Here is a 20,363-nt window from a genome sequence, read left to right as displayed (position 1 = left end):
AGGCGAGCGAAAGTAGAGGTTCTGATGAGCATATGCTCTAAGATTAGTAGAAGGCAAAGAGGGAGCTGAGATTCCATGGATCCTTGGCTGATGATGGTGCAGAAGGGAGGTGTTCCTGGATGAAGGTTGAGGGGTGACAGGAACCCTCTCTTCTGCTTCAACTGAAGCGCTCGATAGCCTTAACTGTTAAGTCGATACCAGTTTGGGCAACAATGTCTGTCTTCCCTGGAAAATGTGAACCCCTGGTAATACACAAACACAATCCCACATTTAATGTCTGTACCAAACACTCTCTAACCTTGGCAGCCCAGATGCCTATTGTTTTAAGCTGTGCTTTTTAAATACAGTTCAAATCAAGAAGGAGAGACAAAAAATTTGTCTTGAGGCTGGAGAGATACCTCAGCAGTTAAGAGCACCAACTGCTCATCCAAAGGGCTTGGGTCAAATGCCAGCACCCATTTGGTGGCTCACAGCCTTCTGTAATTCCAGTTCCGGGGTGTCCGGAACCCTTTTCTGACATCTGAGGGTGACAGATGTGCAAGTGGAGCACATACATGCATGCAGACAAACACCGGCACACACAATAAAACATGGATAAATCTAATTCAAATTTCGTTAGAACTGTCTTCAGGCAGCGCTTGTTTCCAATCTTTGACTCTTTTGCTCACAGCCTCCTGAGGGAGGGGGGCTGGGCTGCAAACTCACCTGCACTGCTTTGCTCTATGTCTTAGTTCCCTTAAAAAGTCATTGGACTAGATGACTGTCGTGGGTGTGTGGGCATGTTGATATATCCTTGTAAACATATTTTCTGTTGGCTTGATTTGATTAACTGATCTATTGCCTGGTGATTGGCTGATTAATGGATGTTTAATGATACCAAAGCAGAGACAGATCTTTCTTAGGTTGTTGCCAAGACCTGGTGAAAAGTCACATCAGTGAGGAAAGCTGGGGCTCACTCGAGCTTGAGGCCCAAGTCTAGTCTCTTCTGAAAAATAGATAAAGGTCCAGAATTTCAGAAAACATCACTAAATCTCACCTCTTTTGGAAGCCATTACAGATGCCCTTGGGACATAGGACTTGACCTAATTTCTAGAATATTCCTTTGCATGAGCTCATTACTGAACTTCCACACTGCACCAGAACCCTCATTTGCTCTACAAGACTGTTAAGCTCTGGGCAATGTGACTCTGTAATTTTGGTAACTGTAAGCTTTTCAGCATACATTGAGGCTGCCTGGGGAACTTTGGTTGAATAGAGAAGAGAGCATGTGTGGGCAATGAAGACAGAGAAACCACAAACAGCAGAATGGTCTATAGTGGCGTTGTCCACACAACAGCCACTGCCACATGTGGCTACTTCTGTTACAACTCACAGAATTTCAATGTAGATAAAAGTCACTCCCTCTACCACATGAGCCACATATCAAGGGCCCAATAGCATGGTGGTGGTGGCTACAGTATTGGATAGGACATATTATAGACTGTTTCTTTCACTGAAGTGAAGTGGTGGCAGGTGCTTTTGGATAGGGCTGGCTCAGAGGAAACTCTTATCTTCATCACACAGGCACACACACACACAATAAACACACAATATGCAATACACACACACACAAGACAGGGGTCTTCATCACACAGGCACATACACACTACACACACACACACACACACACAAAAGACAGGGGACTTCATCACACAGGCACACACACACAATACACACACACACACACACACACACACACACACACACACACACACACACACACACAAGACAGGGGTCATTGCAAGAAGAGTCACTGCATTCCAACAGCTCGGGCTTAACCATCACCATGTATGCAGAACAACCCTGCTCTCAGCAGCGTTTCAGAGGAAGTGGAAGGGAGGCCTTTGTTTCCAGAGACCTGTTGGAGAACAAAGTACAAGAGGAGACTCTCTGACAATGATGGCAGGCAGGACTCGCTTCGCTTTCCAGACACCCCCTCACTCATTGGATTTCCAGTGTGCTAAACTTACATTTTACAAAGGCAGACTCCCTGGTCTCACATGATAAATCATCTTTATTTATTTAAGGCTGAAAAGGAGCCAAAAGCAGACGGTCAGTGAGAAGCATGCTTGTTAACCACAGATGGCTGCCAGGAGGGCCCTTGCAGAGCATATGCGGACCTGCCCATTCCAGAACATTCTTTGTGGGACAGTGTTTGCCAGACATTTTCCAATGTGTTGTGTTTTTTTGTCCCCAAGGCTTGATCTTAAGCTGTACTCATCTATCACTCTCCAGAGTTCCACTTTTCCAGAGGAGACACATGACCGCAGAGATGACAGCCTTTTTAGCCAGCTGCAAGTCCACTCAGTCCCTGACAAACCCTGCCGGCCCCTTTTGGAAACAATAAGCCATGGTTATTCTGTGGAGTGTGTAGGATCAGAATGCCCCCGGGCAAGAACTGGTTCTTAATAAAAATTCAAGTTGGCCCATGATCTTTCAGTCAGCGGCTTCTATGAATGGAAGATTTTTGCTGGAGAAAGATCTCTGAATTGTACTCAAGAACAAATGTCGTGAACCCAGCGTGGTCACAGTCCTAGGCCAAACAAATGCAAGAAAACAGCCACACTAGAAGGGGCTCAGCACTGGAAAGAAAGCCCACCTTGTGGAGATGGGAGCAACACTCTGGTGGGGCTTGGAGGGAGGACGTGTCAGAGGGAATTACAAGACATCATCATGAGCCATCATCTTCCGGCCATTTCAGCGTCTCAACTGAGCTTGCTCCAGGCAGAGTGCAAGGTGCAAGGCAAGTCCAAACAAGCAGAAACTAGCAGGTGGATTGCAGCTCCTGCATTCCAGAAATGGTGTTAGTAAAACCAAATGCCTCAGGCTTTCAGATGCCTACATGACTATCAGAAGGCAAGAGAATAATCCAAACACTAAAAATGTTTGACCAGGTCTGGTGGCACAGGACTGCAAACCCAGCTCTTGAGGGTTTGAAGAAGAAAAGTCTTAAGTTCAAGGCTAGCCTGTACTGAATAGTGAGATCCTGTATTATGAAAAGAGAGACAGGTGTGTCTTGTATTATGAAAAGAGAGACAGGTGTGTGTGTGTGTGTGTGTGTGTGTGTGTGTGTGTGTGTGTGTGTGTAAGAGAGAGAGAGAGAGAGAGAGAGAGAGAGAGAGAGAGAGAGGTGGAGATGGGAGGAGAAAGGGAAGAAGAAAAAAAATTAACATGAAAAATAAACAAAAAAATGCCAAGTAATGGTGACTGGATTATAAAAGTGATTCAGCCCTTTCAGGAATGCACAGCCTACTGGGAGTGAAAAAACAGACATGTCACCAAATAATTTTAGGTATCTTGCAATGGGAACTCTAGAGAGGAGGAGTCAGGGTCTATGGAGATGTCAACGACTGTGTTCTATAGGAGTCAGAGGGAAGGCAATCTTAAAGGGCATCCAAGCACTTCTCATTGTAAGCAGGGTCATTTGGACTGCCAGCATCTATACATCTCAGAGACACCAACACCCATGGGGTGACACTTGGAGTCAGTCATGAAGATTAACATAGGAGGGTGAGACAGGAAGATCTCTTGAGCCTTAGGAGTTCAAGGGAGAATAGCCAACATAGCTAGACCTCATCCCAAACAAACCAAACACAAGGATCAAACTGTCAGCTAAGTCAGCTAATACCCAGCATAGCTGAGGAAGAAGTGATGAGCATTCAACCCATGATCCTGTCACTCATTGTAGTGGTTTGAATGAGAATGCTCCATATGCTCTTATACTTGAATGTTTGGTCCATACCTGGTGGAACAGTTTGGGAAGGATTGGGAGGTGGTGTCACTGGGGGTGGACTTTGAGGTTTCAAAACCCATGTCATTCCCAGTTTGCATTCTCTACCTCCAGCTTGTGGGTCAAGATGTAAATGCTCCACTACTACTACTCCATTGCTGTGTCTACTTATCCACTGCGACTGCCATGCCCCTCACCATGGACTCGAACCATGAGCCCCAAATCAAATGCTTTCTATTATAAGTTGCCTTGGTCATGATGTCTTATCACAGCAACAGGAAAGTAACTAAGACACTCATGTTTGTTATTTACCATGCATGTTTATTATGATGAACTCATTGAGACTTTGGGATGGAGGTTGGCATTCACTGTTGAACAGTTATATATGAGTAATCACTTCTGAGACTGCTCACATGCATTCAGCATGATTTCCCATAATCAAGAACACTAGAGACAGTGTGAATCTTTCCTGTGAAAAATTGTCAAATTTTCAAATACATACAATGGTCTGTAGTAGAGTGACAGAGAAGGAATGAGCTAAATATGTATACACTGGGTGAACAGACAGCGCATTTTATGTTCTTTTTTTTGCAAGTTGTAGATTGATACTCTATGGAACAAGCCTCGTGCTGACTATGTGTGGGTTTACCCAGAACCATATCTCCAAAAGAGCTTGTCAAAAATGAAAGACTGTGTCTGGAGAAAGTTGAGTGTTGGATAGAGGTTGCTGCTTGTTATATGCTCTTCTGCTTCATTACCTGGGCAATAAATTTTTAAATAATTCTTTTCGTGGTGTGTGTGTGTGTGTGTGTGTGTGTGTGTGTGTGTGTGTGTGCGCGCACGTGCCTCAGAGGTCAGGAGAAGTTATATAGGTCCTGGAATTGGAGCTATAGGAAATTGTGATCTGTCCATCATAGGTGCTGGGAACCAAGCCTGCATTTTCTGTCAAAGCAGCAAGGACCCTTACCCACTGAGCCGTCTCTCTATCCCCCACAACAAACTTTAGTAATAATGATAACTTTAAAGCTAGTAAAAGGGAGATACTGATCTGAAATTAAATCAAGCAGAACTGTCACCAACCAGCTGGCTGAGATTCCTGGACTCTACTTGGACAGAAATCTTGGGACATCAGATGCTCCCATGTGCTGGTTTGGGCAGCTCTGGTGTCCCTCAGCGTTTGACAGCTCAGACAGGAGCAGCAAGCAGAGCGTCTACTGTTATCGCTCTCCAGCATCCGGCATCCCTGATGTACTGAAGCTCCTTAGCGGGCCTAGGTCAGGATTCCTCATCCCGGCGGCGGCAGCGGCAGACCCTGCAGCTCCGCTTCTGGCTGGCGTCTGTACGGAAATTCCCAGCCCTTGGTAGTAACCAGTGTTATGGCCCCCCAGGCTTCAGGGAGCTTCAGAGCTCTCTGGGACGCTGCCAGTGACCAGGGCTGCAGTTTCTCTTCTCTGGCTCTTTGCAAAGTTCTCTCCTTCTCCAGCCTCAGCTCTTTCATCTCTCCTCTTCTGTCGTCACTCCTCTCTCTCTCTCTGGCCCCAGCTGCCCTTCTGTCCAGCTGCCTCTTCTTCAGCAGCTCCTCCTCTCTGTCAGCTGCTAGGAGCCGGCTGCCTGACCACTTGTGCAGCTTACCCTGTGGCTGCTCAGCTGTCACAGCCACGGCTGCTTCACTGGCCCCCCTTCTTCTTCTTCTTCTTCTTCTTCTTCTTCTTCTTCTTCTTCTTCTTCTTCTTCTTCTTCTTCTTCTTCTTCTTCTTCTTCTTCTTCTTCTTCTTCTTCTTCATGTTATCACTCAACTCACATTACTAAATCTAAACAAGAAATGACCCCTAGAGAGAAACCTTTTATTGTGTTTAACATAACACCAGGAAAAGTGGTCCAGGAGCATGTCTCCCAGCTAAAGGAACAATGAAGCCCGAAAAGCCAGCCCATATACCCAGAGAAAGGGTGTTCAAAAAAAAATCGCAATGTACCTCACATGTAAATGAAGGTTTGCATTTGCACCAATCACAGCACATCCAGCCTACAAATGCAGATTTGTCTTTGCACCAGTCAGTAACAGCAGTCTTTCTGTAAGCCACTGGTGGTGTGTGATATTTTTATCACATTCTGACAATAAAGTTTGCTTTGAATCAGAGGGCAGAGCCAGCTACTCACTGACCACAATTAACCATAGAGGTTTTGGAGGACTGAAGACAGAAAGGCAGGAAGTAGTAGGGCTGGGCTTAGAGAGGACTTCAGCTCTTTTGGATGCAGGAATAGAAGAGATAGGAAGTCACTGGTTGTTTCTCCTCCTCTTCTCTGATCATTCAGGTTCTTACCCCGATATCTGACTCCTGATTTTTTATTGATAAAGAATAATTAGATAAATGCAACACTCTGGGGGAAATAGCAGCAGGGTCAGGCACTGTTCACCAAGGCTTGTGATAGCAAAAAAGCTTGTGATATGCTACAAACCTCTTGAAACAGCCCTGGTCAAGGCTGCACCTTCAGGAGCCAAAGCAGCCAGATGCAGTTGCTGTGTAGTTTTCAAGCGGGGGAGTACTTTAGTTAGGGTTTTTATTGCTGTGATGAAACACCATACCCAAAAAAGCAAGTTAGGGAGGAAACAGTTTATTTGGCTTACACTTCCACATCGTAGTCCATCACTGAAGGAAGTCAGAACAGGAACTCAAGCATGTAGTGGGTAGCCATTCCAGCTTTGATCTGGAAATTCCAACCCCCATTGAGGCTTCAGTAACTGTCATGCCTACAAGGTGGGGCTAAGAGAGGACCCTGAAGACCCGAGATCCGGATGCACCGCCTCTCTTGATTCCTGGACCCTGGACACTGGAGGTAGACCAAGCCGAGTTCTCCAGAGAACACCGCCGGACTGCGCTACATCTTTCCCAGACCCTGCAACCTACCTCTTCCTTCATTTGTAAGTTATAGCACTAAATAAACCTCCCTTTTAACTACGTGGAGTGGCCTTAATAATTTCACCAATATACGCAGGGCTGGAACCTGGAGGCAGGAGGCTGTTGCAGAGGCCATGGAGGGGAGCTGCTTGCTGGTTTGTTCATCATGGTTTGCTCAACCTGATTTCTTTAGAACCCAGGACCACCAGCCCAGGGATGCTACCACCCACCATGAGCTGGGCCCATCCTCAATTATCACTAACTGAGAAAATGTCTTACAGCTGGGTCTCATGAAGGCATTTCCTTTACTGAGGCTCCTTTCTCTCTGATGACTCTAGCTTGTGTCAAGTTGACACACAAACCAGCCAGTACAAGGGGCATATATGGTAGGTTTGAATGAAAACTATTTCCAATAGCTCGGGCATTTGAACACTTGGTCCCCAGTTGGTGGTCTGTTTGAGAGGGTGTAGGGGTGAGTTTGGGGGAATTTATAGCTTCACCCCACTTCTGGTTCACCCCCAGTGCTTCACATTTGTCATTGAAGATGTGCTTTCCAAGTTTCCTGCTCCAGCTGCCAGCTGCCATGCCTTCTGTGCTCTTATAGATACCCTGGAACCACATAAACCCTTCACTCTATAAGTTGCCTTGGTCATGGGTGTTTTATCATAGCAGTGGAAAAGTAGCTGAGACTCCATGGAATGTTTAAAAAGTGTGTTCCAGCCTGCTGTTTGACCCCTACTCAAAGCAGCCAGGGGAATAAAGGAGAGTCCATCACCTACAAATTAGGGAGTTAAATTACCTTACTCCTAAAAAAAGTCTGTTTATTCATAGGAAAATGGACATCAGCAGGGGTGCTTACGAGATCTTTTATTTTATGTGTGTGCATATGTGTGTGGTGGCCCTTGGAGGCCAGCAGAGGTCCTCAGATCTTTGGGACTAGGAGTTACAGGAAGTTGTGAGATGCCCAAAGTAGATGCTGGGAACCTAACTCAGGTCCCCTGGAAGAGCAGCAAGCACTCCTAACCACTCTGCCATCTCTCCAGCCCCATAACAAGAGCTTTAGAGTGTTTCATTGACACGAATAGTGAGTTAAACAACCCTTAATATCTATGTCCAGTGTTCCAAAGAAATGTGAGTCCCCTTGTCTGTCTCAAAATAAAATCAAAACCGGACCGGGGAAAATCTCACAAACCTCAACCCTCCACAAAGGACTTCAGGCAACTGAGTAAAGCTGGGAATGAGAGGTGTGTCCTCCGCAGGGAAGAATACACCAATTAGTGGTCCAGGGCCAAATGGTCAGCCCTGAACATACATATAAGTAGCATTATATACACTCAACAGGTTATACTTAGAAATATATATGCATAGCCAAAAACATATATGCATGCATTAACAATTGATTTTTAAAAAGAAGCCATGAGTTTGAAAGAGAGCAAAGAGGGGTTAGAGCATAAGAGGGCTGGGGGTGGGGGCAGAAAGGGAAGGGAGGTATGTTGAAATCAAATTGCAATCTCAAAAATGAATTTTAAAAATAAAATATCTGCTCCATTCCTTCTCCACAAGTTTCATACATCCTCAGGTTCTGGAAGCCTGAACCCAGAATGCACATGGAAGCAAAGGGAAAATCAGAAAAGTGTAGCTCATTCCTAACTTTGCTGTCACAGAAGAATTATTCACACTGCTACTCTGAAACTGCCAATAAAATTAAACCTTAATTTCAAGGGTGAGTCCACATTCAGCTGGCCAGAACAAACCATAGAGGAGAAAAAGACAGACCTAGGTAGGTGGAAAGAGGGGCTTAAAAAAGATTTGCTGGGCTTTTTGATGGGGAAGACATGGAGAATGGGGTCAGCTGATCATTCCTTCATTATTCTTTGGATTTGTCAGGTTTTTAATCTCAATTTTTGACTCCCAAGTTTTTGTTGGGAATAATTAGGGTAAATGCTTTATCTGACATTCAACACCTGATGAGATCATGGGGCAGCTTTTACAGCTGCCATTTCTCTACCATATGGGCTTCTCCTGCCTGTTTTCACCTTGCATCTGCTTCTCAGGCCTCTCCATCCTCTTCTGGGCACAGCCTGGCACAAATGCCTGAGCTGGCTTCCTGGAATGTCCATTGCTCTCCGTTCCGCTGAGGCCTGGTGCAAGTGCCTGGGCTGACTGGAGCTAGCCCTACTGCTTTCCCATGGTAAGAATGGTGAATATTATGATACAGGGAGTTAGGTCTCTGTATGGTTCTACAATGGATGGTTTAAAAATGGAAAAATTAAATGAAGGGATAATCAACTCATCTGGGATTGACATAATGATTATAATCATTATTTGTTTAGTAATTCATGTTTTATCCTTAAAAAAGTGGTTTGATATCAGTGCAAAGTATGAAAAATTAACTAATAAGATATAATCTTTAGAAAGGCCTACTAGTGAAACTAAGAAAAACATTCACACAGAGAGAAATTTAGAGTAGAACCTACTGCACCATTGCATTATAAAAATGAAGAGGAACAGCCCAAGGTTATTAGAAAACCAACCTTCATTTATCCAGTTACCATACAAGAATGACCACCAATGATAGACTCTCCCAAGGCTATGCAAACGTTAGCTGGGATACTATAGAAATGTTAGATTTAAAGAGACTTAAGGAAACAGTCATTCCATATGGTATGCATTAACCCTTTGTGAAACAGATGTTAAATTCATGGACAAATCAGAACAGAATAATTCCCCAAGACTAGAAAGACTTAGCTCAGCAATATTGGAAGCTGGTCCTCAGTTGCAATGGAATAAATGGTGGAGAGAAGAAGCTAGGGTCATAGATTATCAAAGTGGGGCTAGAGATAGTGTAACTTCCTAAGACCAGCTTCTCAATGAAGGCCAGTATGCTGATTTGCAAAGACAGTTTAGAGTTGACCATCACACATGCCATACACCAGCTTTGAATGCTTGGGACAGGGTTGAAGAATCAGGAAAGAGGACTAAGTCATTGACAAAAATTATACATGTCCCAAAAGAAGGCTTTACTGATTTTTTATGAAGATGGATTTCAGATGTGAATAGAATGATATCAGATTCAGAAATTAGACAAATATTATTTGAATCTTTAGCTCTTGAAAATGTTAATTCAAAATACAAAAGGGTAATTAGGCCTTTAAAGGCAAGATCAGCATGCATAGATGAATGGATCTGAAATATGGCTGATATTGGATCTCACACTTATGATGATAATTGGATAGGAGAAGTGATTTCTAAAGAAATCAAAAGGTCAGATATTTTAATTGTGGTAAAAAGGTCATCTGAAAAGAAATTGTAGGCAAGGCATCCCTAGAAACAATCTTTTTTCTAGGGATGATCCAAACAGAAGGCCCCAACCTTCTGTAATAAGCAGAAGGTATGGCAAAGGCCAGCATTGCACTAATGAATACAGATCAACAAGGAACAGAAAAGGTAACCCTTTGCCATCAGGAAACACCTTAGGGGGCCTCTTGCAAGCCCCAGTGTGAAATTTGGTTCAATCATTCCCTGTCACATTGGGGAAACCCCTCCACAGAGCAATTAAAAGACTTAATGCCTGTTGTTAAAAGCCATACTACTTTGGATGACATAACTTCATTAGGAAAAACAACATTTTCAGGAGATATCATAAAACAAGTATTCTGACAAGCTTCTATAAATTATCAAAGACCAAAGCTAAAAATACAAATGAATGACATTGTGATTGAAGGTTTACTAGACATAGGTGTGGATGTAACAATTTCACCAAATTTTTGGCATCTAGATTGGCCTCTTCAGGAGGTTAAATATTCAGCTTCTAGGGATTGAAACTTTATCTCAGGTAAAACAAAGTACAAGGTAGGTCAAGTATATAAGGCCAGAAGGACAGGTAGGGAAATTGAAGCCATATGCAGCTAACATAACAATGAATTTATGGGGACATGAATTGTTGCAGCAAAGGAAACCCAGATTAACAGTCATCCAATCTTAAAAACAAATCATAAACTAAAGTATGCTTCTGAAAAAAAATGTTAAAAGGTATTATCAAGCACAGTCACCAACCATTTGGGTTGTACATAAATAGAGCACAACAGCTGCTAATCTTTCAAAGGTACCAACATTCCTACATTTAAAATGGTTAACTGACAAAGCTGTCTGGGTATAACAATGGCCTTTAACATCAGAAAAGTTATAGGCACTAGAACAGCTGGTACAGGAGCAGCTAGATACTCAACATATTGAAGAATTGACCAGTCCTTGGAATTCTCTTATATTTGTCATTAGAAAGAAACCTGGAAAATGGAGAATAGCAACAGATCTAAGAGCTACTAACAAGGTGATCCAGCCAATGGGCTCTTTACAGCCTGGAATTTTCTTTCCTTCTTTATTACCTAAAGGATGGTCTATTATAGTGATTAATTTTTTTACTATAACTTTACAAGAACAGAATAGAGAAAATTTTGCCTTCATAGTGCTTACTTATCAGTGGAAAGATTTTCCACAAGGGATGTTAAACAGCCCCATCTTGTGTCAATATTTTATACAACATCCATTGGAAATAATTCATAAACACTTTCCTCAATCTATAATTTGCTATTATATGGATGATATCTTACTAGCTGACTCAGACTCAGATATCTTACAAAAATATTTTAAGAGATAAAGAAAAATTTGCCATATTGGGGATTATAAATTGCTCCTGAAAAAATTACAGAGGAGATTCTATTAATTACCTAGGATATAAGATAAGTGTGTAGAAAACTCACATACAAAATGTATAAATCAGGAGAGATCAATTATGAACTCCAAATGATTTTTAAGAAGTACTAAGTACAATCCACAATTGGATTGACAACTCAAGAACTAAGTAATTTATTTCAAACCTTACTGGGTGATAAGGACTTAAATAGTCAAAGAAAATTATCAACTGAGATTGACAGAATTGGCTTTGGTAGGAAAGAAATTACATGATGTACATGTGGATTGTTAGACCCAGAATTTGATTGTATTATAGTTATTTACCTTCTATGCAGTCTCCCACCAGAATTCTTAGGCAGAGGGAAGATAATATTTTAGAATGGATATTTTTACCATACAAACAGAGTAAAAAGTTAAAGACCTATGAAGAAAAGGTTTCTAAATTGATTATGAAAGGAAAATTAGGACTTCATCAATTAGCAGGAATAGATCCAACAAAAATTGTGGTGCCCTTTTACTAATGCTGAAATTGCCTCATTATGGACAGAAAATGGGCATTGACAAAGAGCTTACAGTAATTTTTTGAAAGAGATTGGCAACAAATATCCCCAAAGCAAGATATTTCAATTTATAAAGCTAACTAATTGGATCCTTCCTCACATTGTATGGGTAACACCAATTTCTGAAAGCCCCTACATTCTACACTGATGCAAATAAATCAGGAAAGGTAGGTTATAAATCAGAAAATTTAAGTAAAGTAACTCAAAACCTTTATAATTCTGTTCAAAAGTTGGAATTATATGCTATTCTCATGGTATTGTTAGATTTTCCTGAATCTCTTAATATAGGTACTCTCAATATACAGAAAGAGTTGTTTTATATATTAAAACTGCTGAACTTATTCCAGATGATTCAGAATTAGCTTTGTTATTTATCCAATTACAAAAAGTAATTAGAAATAGAAATCATCCCATATATATAAATATAAAAATTATAGTGATTAATTTATACATATATGTATATATATATATATATATATATATAATATATATATCACATATCAGATCCCATATGGGTCTAGCAGTCCCTCTAGCACAAAGTAATGATGAAATTGATCATATATTGGTAATAAATGTGCTAAAAGCCTCAAAATTTCAAAAGAAACACCATGTTAATAACCAAAGTTTGGAGAAGAAAGATCTTTTCTATCACTTGATAAGCCCAGAAAATTATAAGGAACTGTCCTACTTGTTCTTTCTATAATCAAATTCTATTATCTACAGGAAGTAACACAAAAGGTACTCAAAGAAATGAAATTTGGCATATGGATATGTTTCATTTTGCAGAGTTTGGAAAATTAAAGTATGTGCACCATAACATAGGTACATATTCAAGATTTTAATGGGCAACCGCTTTCAGTTCTAAAAAGACTGATTCTGTAATTACACATTTATTAAAAGTTATGGTCATTATGGGAATGCCTATACAAATTAAGACTGGTAGTTCTCCAGCATATGTCTCTAGTAAAATAAAACAATTTTTGCATATTATAACATAAAGCATATTACAGCTATACCACAGAATCCTACAGGACAAGCAGTTATAAAAAGATCCAATCACACTTTTAAAGATATGCTTAATAAACAGAAAGGGGTAATAAAGACCTACAGAGATAGATTATATAATTTTTATTAACTTTAAAATTTTTTAATGCTAATGAGAAAGGAATGACAGCTGTAGAGAGACATTTGATAGTAGGGGAAAAAACTGCTGAATTGAATCAGACTGTATACATTAAGGCTATGTTGACCTCAGAATGGAAACCAAGATATGTTTTCCATTGGGGAAGAGGTTTTGCTTTTGTTTCCACAGGGGAAGAAAAGCTATGGATACCACAAAACTTGATAGAGATGAGTTTCAAACAGGAGATGTCTCTTGATTGTGAAAGGCAGTAGTTCATCTAACAGTGTAGCCATTCAAACTAAAATAACTTATAGAGCTAGCAAATGCTTTTCATTTGATCAGATATAACCTGCCAAAAAGAGAAACTCCCCAAAGTTAGGGTTGGAGCTGGGTTTTGCTTTTGCCTTTCCAGGAGAATAAAAGCAAACAACTAATGAATCTGAAGACTGCTGGACAAATGAGACATCTGAAGAAGAAGGGAAAATCATCCAGAGAAAATGTCCCAAGAAAAGGAGTAAATTGGCCTAAAAATATAGTACACTCCAATAGGGTAAAATCCCATAAATCTTCCCAGATGTTTGTTATGCTCTTCTATACAGACATATAAGGCAAATGGTCTTTATGTAGTCCCAATTCAATTAAAAATTAAAGCTGACTTTGGAGTTGGAGTGCAGCTCTCTCCTTCTCTAATTCAAGCATGCTTGTTAAAGCAAAATCTTAATCTCAGTCTCATGTGAGAAGAACTACCTGGTATGGGACAGAAAAAAATACAAAATAAAAGGACTGTTCTATTGCTACTAATCTCATAACCCTTTGTGGAATATTTCTTTATGCTGTATGAATATATGTCACTGTGATTGGTTTAATAAAGAAGCTGACTGGCCTATAGCTAAGCAGGATAAGGTTGGGTGGAAGAACCAGACTAAGAGAATGCTGGGAAAAAAGGAGGAGTCTGAGGGTCACAAGGAGGTACGGAGAGAAGCAAGATGAACTTGCCATGTTGAAAAAAAGGTACCACCACATGGCAGAGTTTAGATAAGAAATATGGGTTAATTCAATATGTAAGAGTTTGCTAGTAACAAGCCTGAGCTATTGGCTGAGCATTTATAATTAATAATAAGTCTCTGTGTGGCTATTTGGGAATTGGCTGGTGGGACAGAAAAGTCTACCTACATATGGCACCCAATGTGGGGCAATGTTGATCACATAAAACCTGAGAAAGCTTTAAAAAAAATGTTCTAAACACACAAGCACAGAGCCAAACATGGCTTCTTAGTCTCGTGTCTCTCATGCTGACTGCAATGCAGAGAGGCATCTTCTGGCAGCTGCCTGTGGGATGGAGCCAGCTGCCAACTGCCATGTGCTAGCGCTATTCACAAAGCTTAACAATGACATACCAGTTTAAGATTTATCTCATGCAATCAAAGAAAGAACAAAACAGATGCTCAATGAAGACAGATCCAGACAGAAAAAACCCTCTTAACAGGTTACAGTGTGTTTAAAAATACACATAGGCTTGGGGGAGAGAAGAGAAAAGGTAACTACAGTCATAGATTAAAAAATAGTTTAAAAATAATAAAGTAAAATCCTTTAAAAAGGAGTAAAGTAAAAAAAATTAAAAAATAATAAGCCAAGTAAAAATGGGAAATACACACAGTCTGGATCCTGTATGTTATTGTGTTGTCTTTAGATTTTCTGATTGCTAATGAAGAAACAACAGGTGCTAAGACACATTGGAATATGAAAACTGCTGATTAAGCCAACCTATATATTTTAAAATTTTTGACTTCAAAATGGAAGTCAAAAGATACATTACTTTGGGGAATGAGAGGCTGTGGATTCATTCCAGGTTCATATGGATCAGATTTGATCAGGGAAGGACTCCTGAAAGTCCTGGCTACAGACATAAAGATATAAACCTGGAAGAACTACAAGATATGTGGTTTATATTTTACTTGCTCAAACATAAAACAAAAAATCATCTTTGGCTGGCTTGTGTACAAATATACTTGTATTAATACAGATATGTATGTTATCTTTAAAAGTTTATGTATTTTCAGAGCAAGGGGACCAGATACCAATAAAAATGGATGGGCGAAGCCGGGCGTGGTGGCGCACGCCTTTAATCCCAGCACTTGGGAGGCAGAGGCAGGCGGATCTCTGTGAGTTCGAGGCCAGCCTGGGCTACCAAGTGAGCTCCAGGAAAGGCGCAAAGCTACACAAGAGAAACCCTGTCTCGAAAAAACCAAAAAAAAAAAAAAAAAAAAAAAAAATGGATGGGCGAGGTAATCCAGCATTCAAAACATGCTGCTGGCTGAGATGATTCAGCTTCAAAGAATACTCCAACCAAGACCTCACAATTATCTTTTTTTAAAGCTTCCCCCAAAGATACCAGTGCCCACAGATAACAGGAAGTAGTCTAAAAAATGCCCATATTCCTATGAGATGGGGTATGGGGGTATAGGTGGGTTTTGGTTATCCAATAGGTTATGAATGCTTGTCGTTGTTTAGGAGAGTTGATTGCAAGTTGTTATTGGTCATAGTCAGAAAGAAAGCTAAGCAAAAGCATTAAATTTAAAGATATCTTTCTAAAGGAAAAAAGGGGGATATGGTATAGTAATAAAGGGTAGATTATTGAATCTACTTTAGTCCACAAACAATTACTATTCTTAAAACATTTTGCATTGATATGGATTTTCATTTGTTGATAGAAATTTAAAGGTAATTTTCTTATACTGTATGTATGTTTATACTCTTATTTAAGGTATTGTATTTATGCAGCTCATTAAAAATATAATGCATAATTAAGAAATACAGATTAATAGTCATTTTTAATAGTTAAACTTTTTATAATAGTTAAATTTACAGTCATGTTAGGTATGTTTTCAAGGTCATACACAGATATATTTAGATATATAGATGGTCTTCAAATACTTCAAAGATCTCATTTGGCATTTAATATGCTTAATAACCAAAGGCTTTTCATGACAGTGAGACATGTCTGCTCCTAATACCACCAATTTGCTTCAGAAGAGAATGATGAGGATTGAAAAATCTCTGTGTAGAGTTTGCTTTCTTTATGGCAAAAGCTAGCCACTTGGACAAAGAAACTTCCCTGGCCTCAGTTGCTGACAGTATGCTGTCCAGCAGGATGCAAACTAAAGCAACTGCTAAACTTTGCCAAGACAAGGTAGGACAGTCCTTCCAGATTCCCTGCTTCTCAAAAATATCTGTCAGATATACTAGGCCTGGAGGCCAAAGTTGAATGCCCCTAACATTACAGAACAACTCTGGGTGACTGTCCAGGCAGCCAATTGTCCCTGTCATTAGGTAAAATTACATCCTTCTGGGGTCTTTGATGGAGTTAAAGACTATATAATTAGACTTAAAGTTTTCCTTAGTTATGATAAAAAGGGAATTAAGTATAAAAGTTTAGACTCGAAAGATAAGATAGTATTTTCTCTAAATTTGCCAAATACAAATGGATTGGATATTGTAACTATAATTCTTACTTGATAACTGTTTTTGTTGTATGTAATTTTACTATTTTAAAGTTAAAATCTTTTTTATTTAGACCAAAATGGGGAAATGTGGAATATTCCTTTACATTTTGTGAATATATGTCACTGTGATTGGTTTAATAAAGAAGCTGACTGGTCTATAGCTAGGCAGGATAAGGTTAGGCAAGAGAATCAGACTCAGAGAATGCTGGGAAGAAGGAGGAGGAGTCTGAAGGTCATGAGAAGATGTAAAGATGAACTTGCTGTGTTGAAAAAAAGGTATTGTTATGTGGTAAAGCATAGATAAGGAACATGGGTTTAATTTAAAATGTAAGAGTTAGCTAGTAACAAGCCTGAGCTATCAGCTAAGCATTTATAATTAATAATAAGTCTCTGTGTGTAGTCAGATGGTTTCTCTAGTCTCGCCTGGCCCCCAGGTCCCACAGCCACTTATAAAATTATCATTCAGAGGCTTAATATTAATTACCAATTGCATGGCCTATAGCAGGCTTCTTGCTAGCTAGCTCTCATGACTTGACCCATTTCTATTAATCTATAAGTTGCCACATGAATGTGACTTACTGGTATTTCACATCTTGCTTCTCCTGGTGGTGCTAGCATCTCTGCATTCTCTTTTCTTCTTCTCTTTCCAGTTGGAATGTACTGCCTAACTTTATTCTGCCTCATCATTGGCCAAACAGCTTTATTTATCAACCAATCAGAGCAACATATATTCACAGCATACAGAAAGACATCTCATAGCATCTGTGTGGTTATTTCGGCTGGCAGGACAGAAAAGTCCACCTACAATCCTTTGGTTTTATTTTGACTCTTTAAAAACTTTTCTTAAGGTACAAATATTATCTCAAAGTCTATAAGATTAGCATATGTATATATATATATTTGAACTTTCTGTTGTGATATTAATGGTCATATAAAGTACTAACTAATTCTAGAAGAAGGCTTCATCTAGCTTCTGGTATGTGATTTCAGGCTTGAGTCTAAAGCAGGTAACTAGGAACTAAGTTTCTGTACCCCAAGTGTATTTAATAAAGTATGGTCTTTTAAGCTCTCTGAGGTCTGCTGCATGTGACATTTGAAATGTTTAAGTTTTCTGCAGTGAACTATGACCATTCCTAACAGTGACCTTCGAAGTCTCCAAAAGGATTATGGGGCCCCATAACAATTATTCCACCTGGGTTGTGGTGACAAGACTAAGCTGACAAACACCACCCAAAGATCAGCTTTAGACTACAAACTGCTCAGAACAATTTCAAGGCAGTTAGCAAAACTGGTCCAGCGTCATAGATGACTTCAGCCAGGGCTTCAAATAGGCATTTCACTTTCCCATCACACAGAGATTAAACAAACAATAATATAGCTAGCTCTCCTGGGACTTGACCATTATCCCAGTTCTCTTAGGGTCTCCTAAAGATGTTGTCACCCCCAGACAACAGGAAGTAATTTTAAGAATATGATACCCATATGCCCAAGAGGTGGAGTTGAGTGGTTTTTGGTCATTTGGTGAATGTTTGTCATCATTTAGGAGGGCTGGTTACAAATTGTTTTTGGATATGGTCAGGGAGGAAACTAAGCAAAGGAAATTAGATTCAAGGATCTCATTCTGAAAAGGAAAAAGAGGGATATATGAATGATAAGACAAAAAGATTATTGAATCTACTTTTAAACTTATAAGGCAACAACTAGTCTCAAATATTTTACATTGGTATGGATTTTTGTATATTTATACAAATTTAAGGTTATTTTCATTATACTGTATATATGTTTCTATTCTTATTTAAGGTATTGCTCTAATGCAGCTCATTTGAAAATGTAATGTAAAGTTCTAGTCCTTGAAAGCTATTTAGGATAATAAAGAAATACAAGTTAGTAGTTAGTCATCTATTAAATAATAATCAAACTTATAGTCATGTTAAAAATGTTTTCAAGGTCAAACAGAGATCTGGTTTAAGTAAACAGATGGTCTTCAATCACTTCCAGAGGCATACAGAATATGGCATTTAAAATGTTTTAATAACATAAGGCTTTTCATGACAGTGAGACACATCTGCTCCTGGAAGCACCAATTTACTTCAAAAGAGGATGATGAATATCAAAAAACCTCCATATGAACTTTGCTTTCATTGTGGCCAAGTTAGCCACTGAGCAAGAAACCACCCTTGCCTCGACTCCTGACAGTATGCTGTCCAAATTGGACAAACAGAACACAAAAGAAGTTGACTGCTGAACTTTGCCAAGACAAGGTAGGACAGACCTTTGAAAATGTCCTGCCTTTTATAGGTGAGATTTTTTTCCCTCAAGGCAATTGTCCTGCCACCTCAGTGCAAACTGAGACATTTCCTGTCAATGGTACTAGCCTCCTTAACAATCACAGCTGCTTCATCTGCAGCATTAATCATGCTTTTCATAACCTTCTGCTCCACTTCTTGCTTTAAATTCCTACCACAAACCCAGCTAAAAGCAGCTCGCAGCAACCACACTGTAGCCTGAATGTTACACTGTCATAAAGTGTTCTCTACTGAATTAATTAGCCCATTACTTTTTCATTCAACCTCATTCAAATGTTCAGGACACAGGCAGAACACAGCCTGGCCATTTGCCAGAATGTGACAGGAATGGCTTCTTGCCCGTTACTGATCGCTTCTGTTCCTCTTTGAAACCTCATGAGCACAGTCCTGTCCACATTTCTAATGGCATTCTGGTCTTATCAGCTTCCATCAGGATGGTCCATTAAGCTCTGCTTACAGCATCCAGGGTCTAACTGCCACATTCCACACTCCTCTTGCAAACCCGTTCCAAAGGTCAGCGAGCCACAGGGTTGGATCCATCATGAACAATGGTACTGATTCTCTGCACTAGTGACTCTCCTTGTTTCTATGGCAAAGTTCCAAGCAGAAAAAACTTGGGGGAGGACAGGTTTGTTTGGACTCATCTGTGTTATGTAAGATCCACCACGGCAGATCGAGCGGTTCAACCTGCAGCGTTCGGAGTTTGCCGCATGGCTTGCTCACATGGAGCAAGGACAGTGAATGAAAATGAGGACAGGACTGCTCCAAGGTGTGGCTGAAGAGAAGGGTTTTATTGTAGACAGGAGGGAGAGAACAGCCAGAGGTGTGTCTGAGAGCGTCCAGACGGAACCTGGCCTTGAGATGAGAGAGAGAGAGAGAGAGAGAGAGAGAGAGAGAGAGAGAGAGAGAGACAGAGACAGAGACAGAGAGACAGAGAGAGACAGAGAGAGACAGAGACAGAGAGACAGAGACAGAGATAGAGACAGAGAGACAGAAAGACAGACAGAGACAGAGAGAGGAGGAGAGAGGGTAGGTGGGCCAAGAGAGGAGCCAAGGACCAAGAGAGCACATGACTGAAATGGCAGGTTTGTATAGGAATTGAAAGCTGGGGGAAGGGAATTGAAGCCTTGAAGCCGGAGGCTGGAGACTTCTAGGGTAGGGGGTGGGGTGAGAAGTGTGGGGAGAAGCCACAGGTACTGAGTGAGTCTGAGTCCTGTTGAGGGTTTCTTTGGGACCTGACAGTCCCAGGAAGCAGAAAGCTTAAGGGTTGGAACTAGAAATGGGAGTCACTGTCAAGGCCCACCACCGCGGACTCTAGAACATATACCCCATGTTTCCACAATTTCCCGAAACAATGGCGCCAGCCAGGGACCACATGTTTTATACACAAACCTGTGGAGGAAATTTAAGATTCAAACCATGACAGGCTTCTGTCTTCAAAGTCAGACACAAGCCATCGGCTCTAGATTCCGGTCAGCGAAGAGAAAAAGGAAAAGACTGAAAGACATAGTTT

General features: G+C 40.5%; 1 long non-coding RNA gene across 3 annotated transcripts in view; it reads left to right on the top strand.

Moving 5' to 3' along the window:
- The window catches only part of LOC121829992 (uncharacterized), a 59,508-nt gene extending 56,277 nt beyond the window's left edge, over nucleotides 1-3,231 (top strand). For all 3 annotated transcript variants that reach the window (XR_013042926.1, XR_013042924.1, XR_013042927.1), the window contains exon 6: nucleotides 2,238-3,231. This is a non-coding gene — a long non-coding RNA (uncharacterized LOC121829992). The remainder of the gene's footprint in view (nucleotides 1-2,237) is intronic.
- The last annotated feature ends 17,132 nt before the right edge of the window (nucleotides 3,232-20,363 follow it).

This window comes from Peromyscus maniculatus, chromosome 1 (genome assembly GCF_049852395.1).
Source record: "Peromyscus maniculatus bairdii isolate BWxNUB_F1_BW_parent chromosome 1, HU_Pman_BW_mat_3.1, whole genome shotgun sequence".
Classification (NCBI taxonomy): Eukaryota; Metazoa; Chordata; class Mammalia; order Rodentia; family Cricetidae; genus Peromyscus; species Peromyscus maniculatus.
The sequence above is the reverse complement of the archived record's forward strand: the minus strand, read 5'-3'. Positions and strand labels throughout refer to the sequence as shown.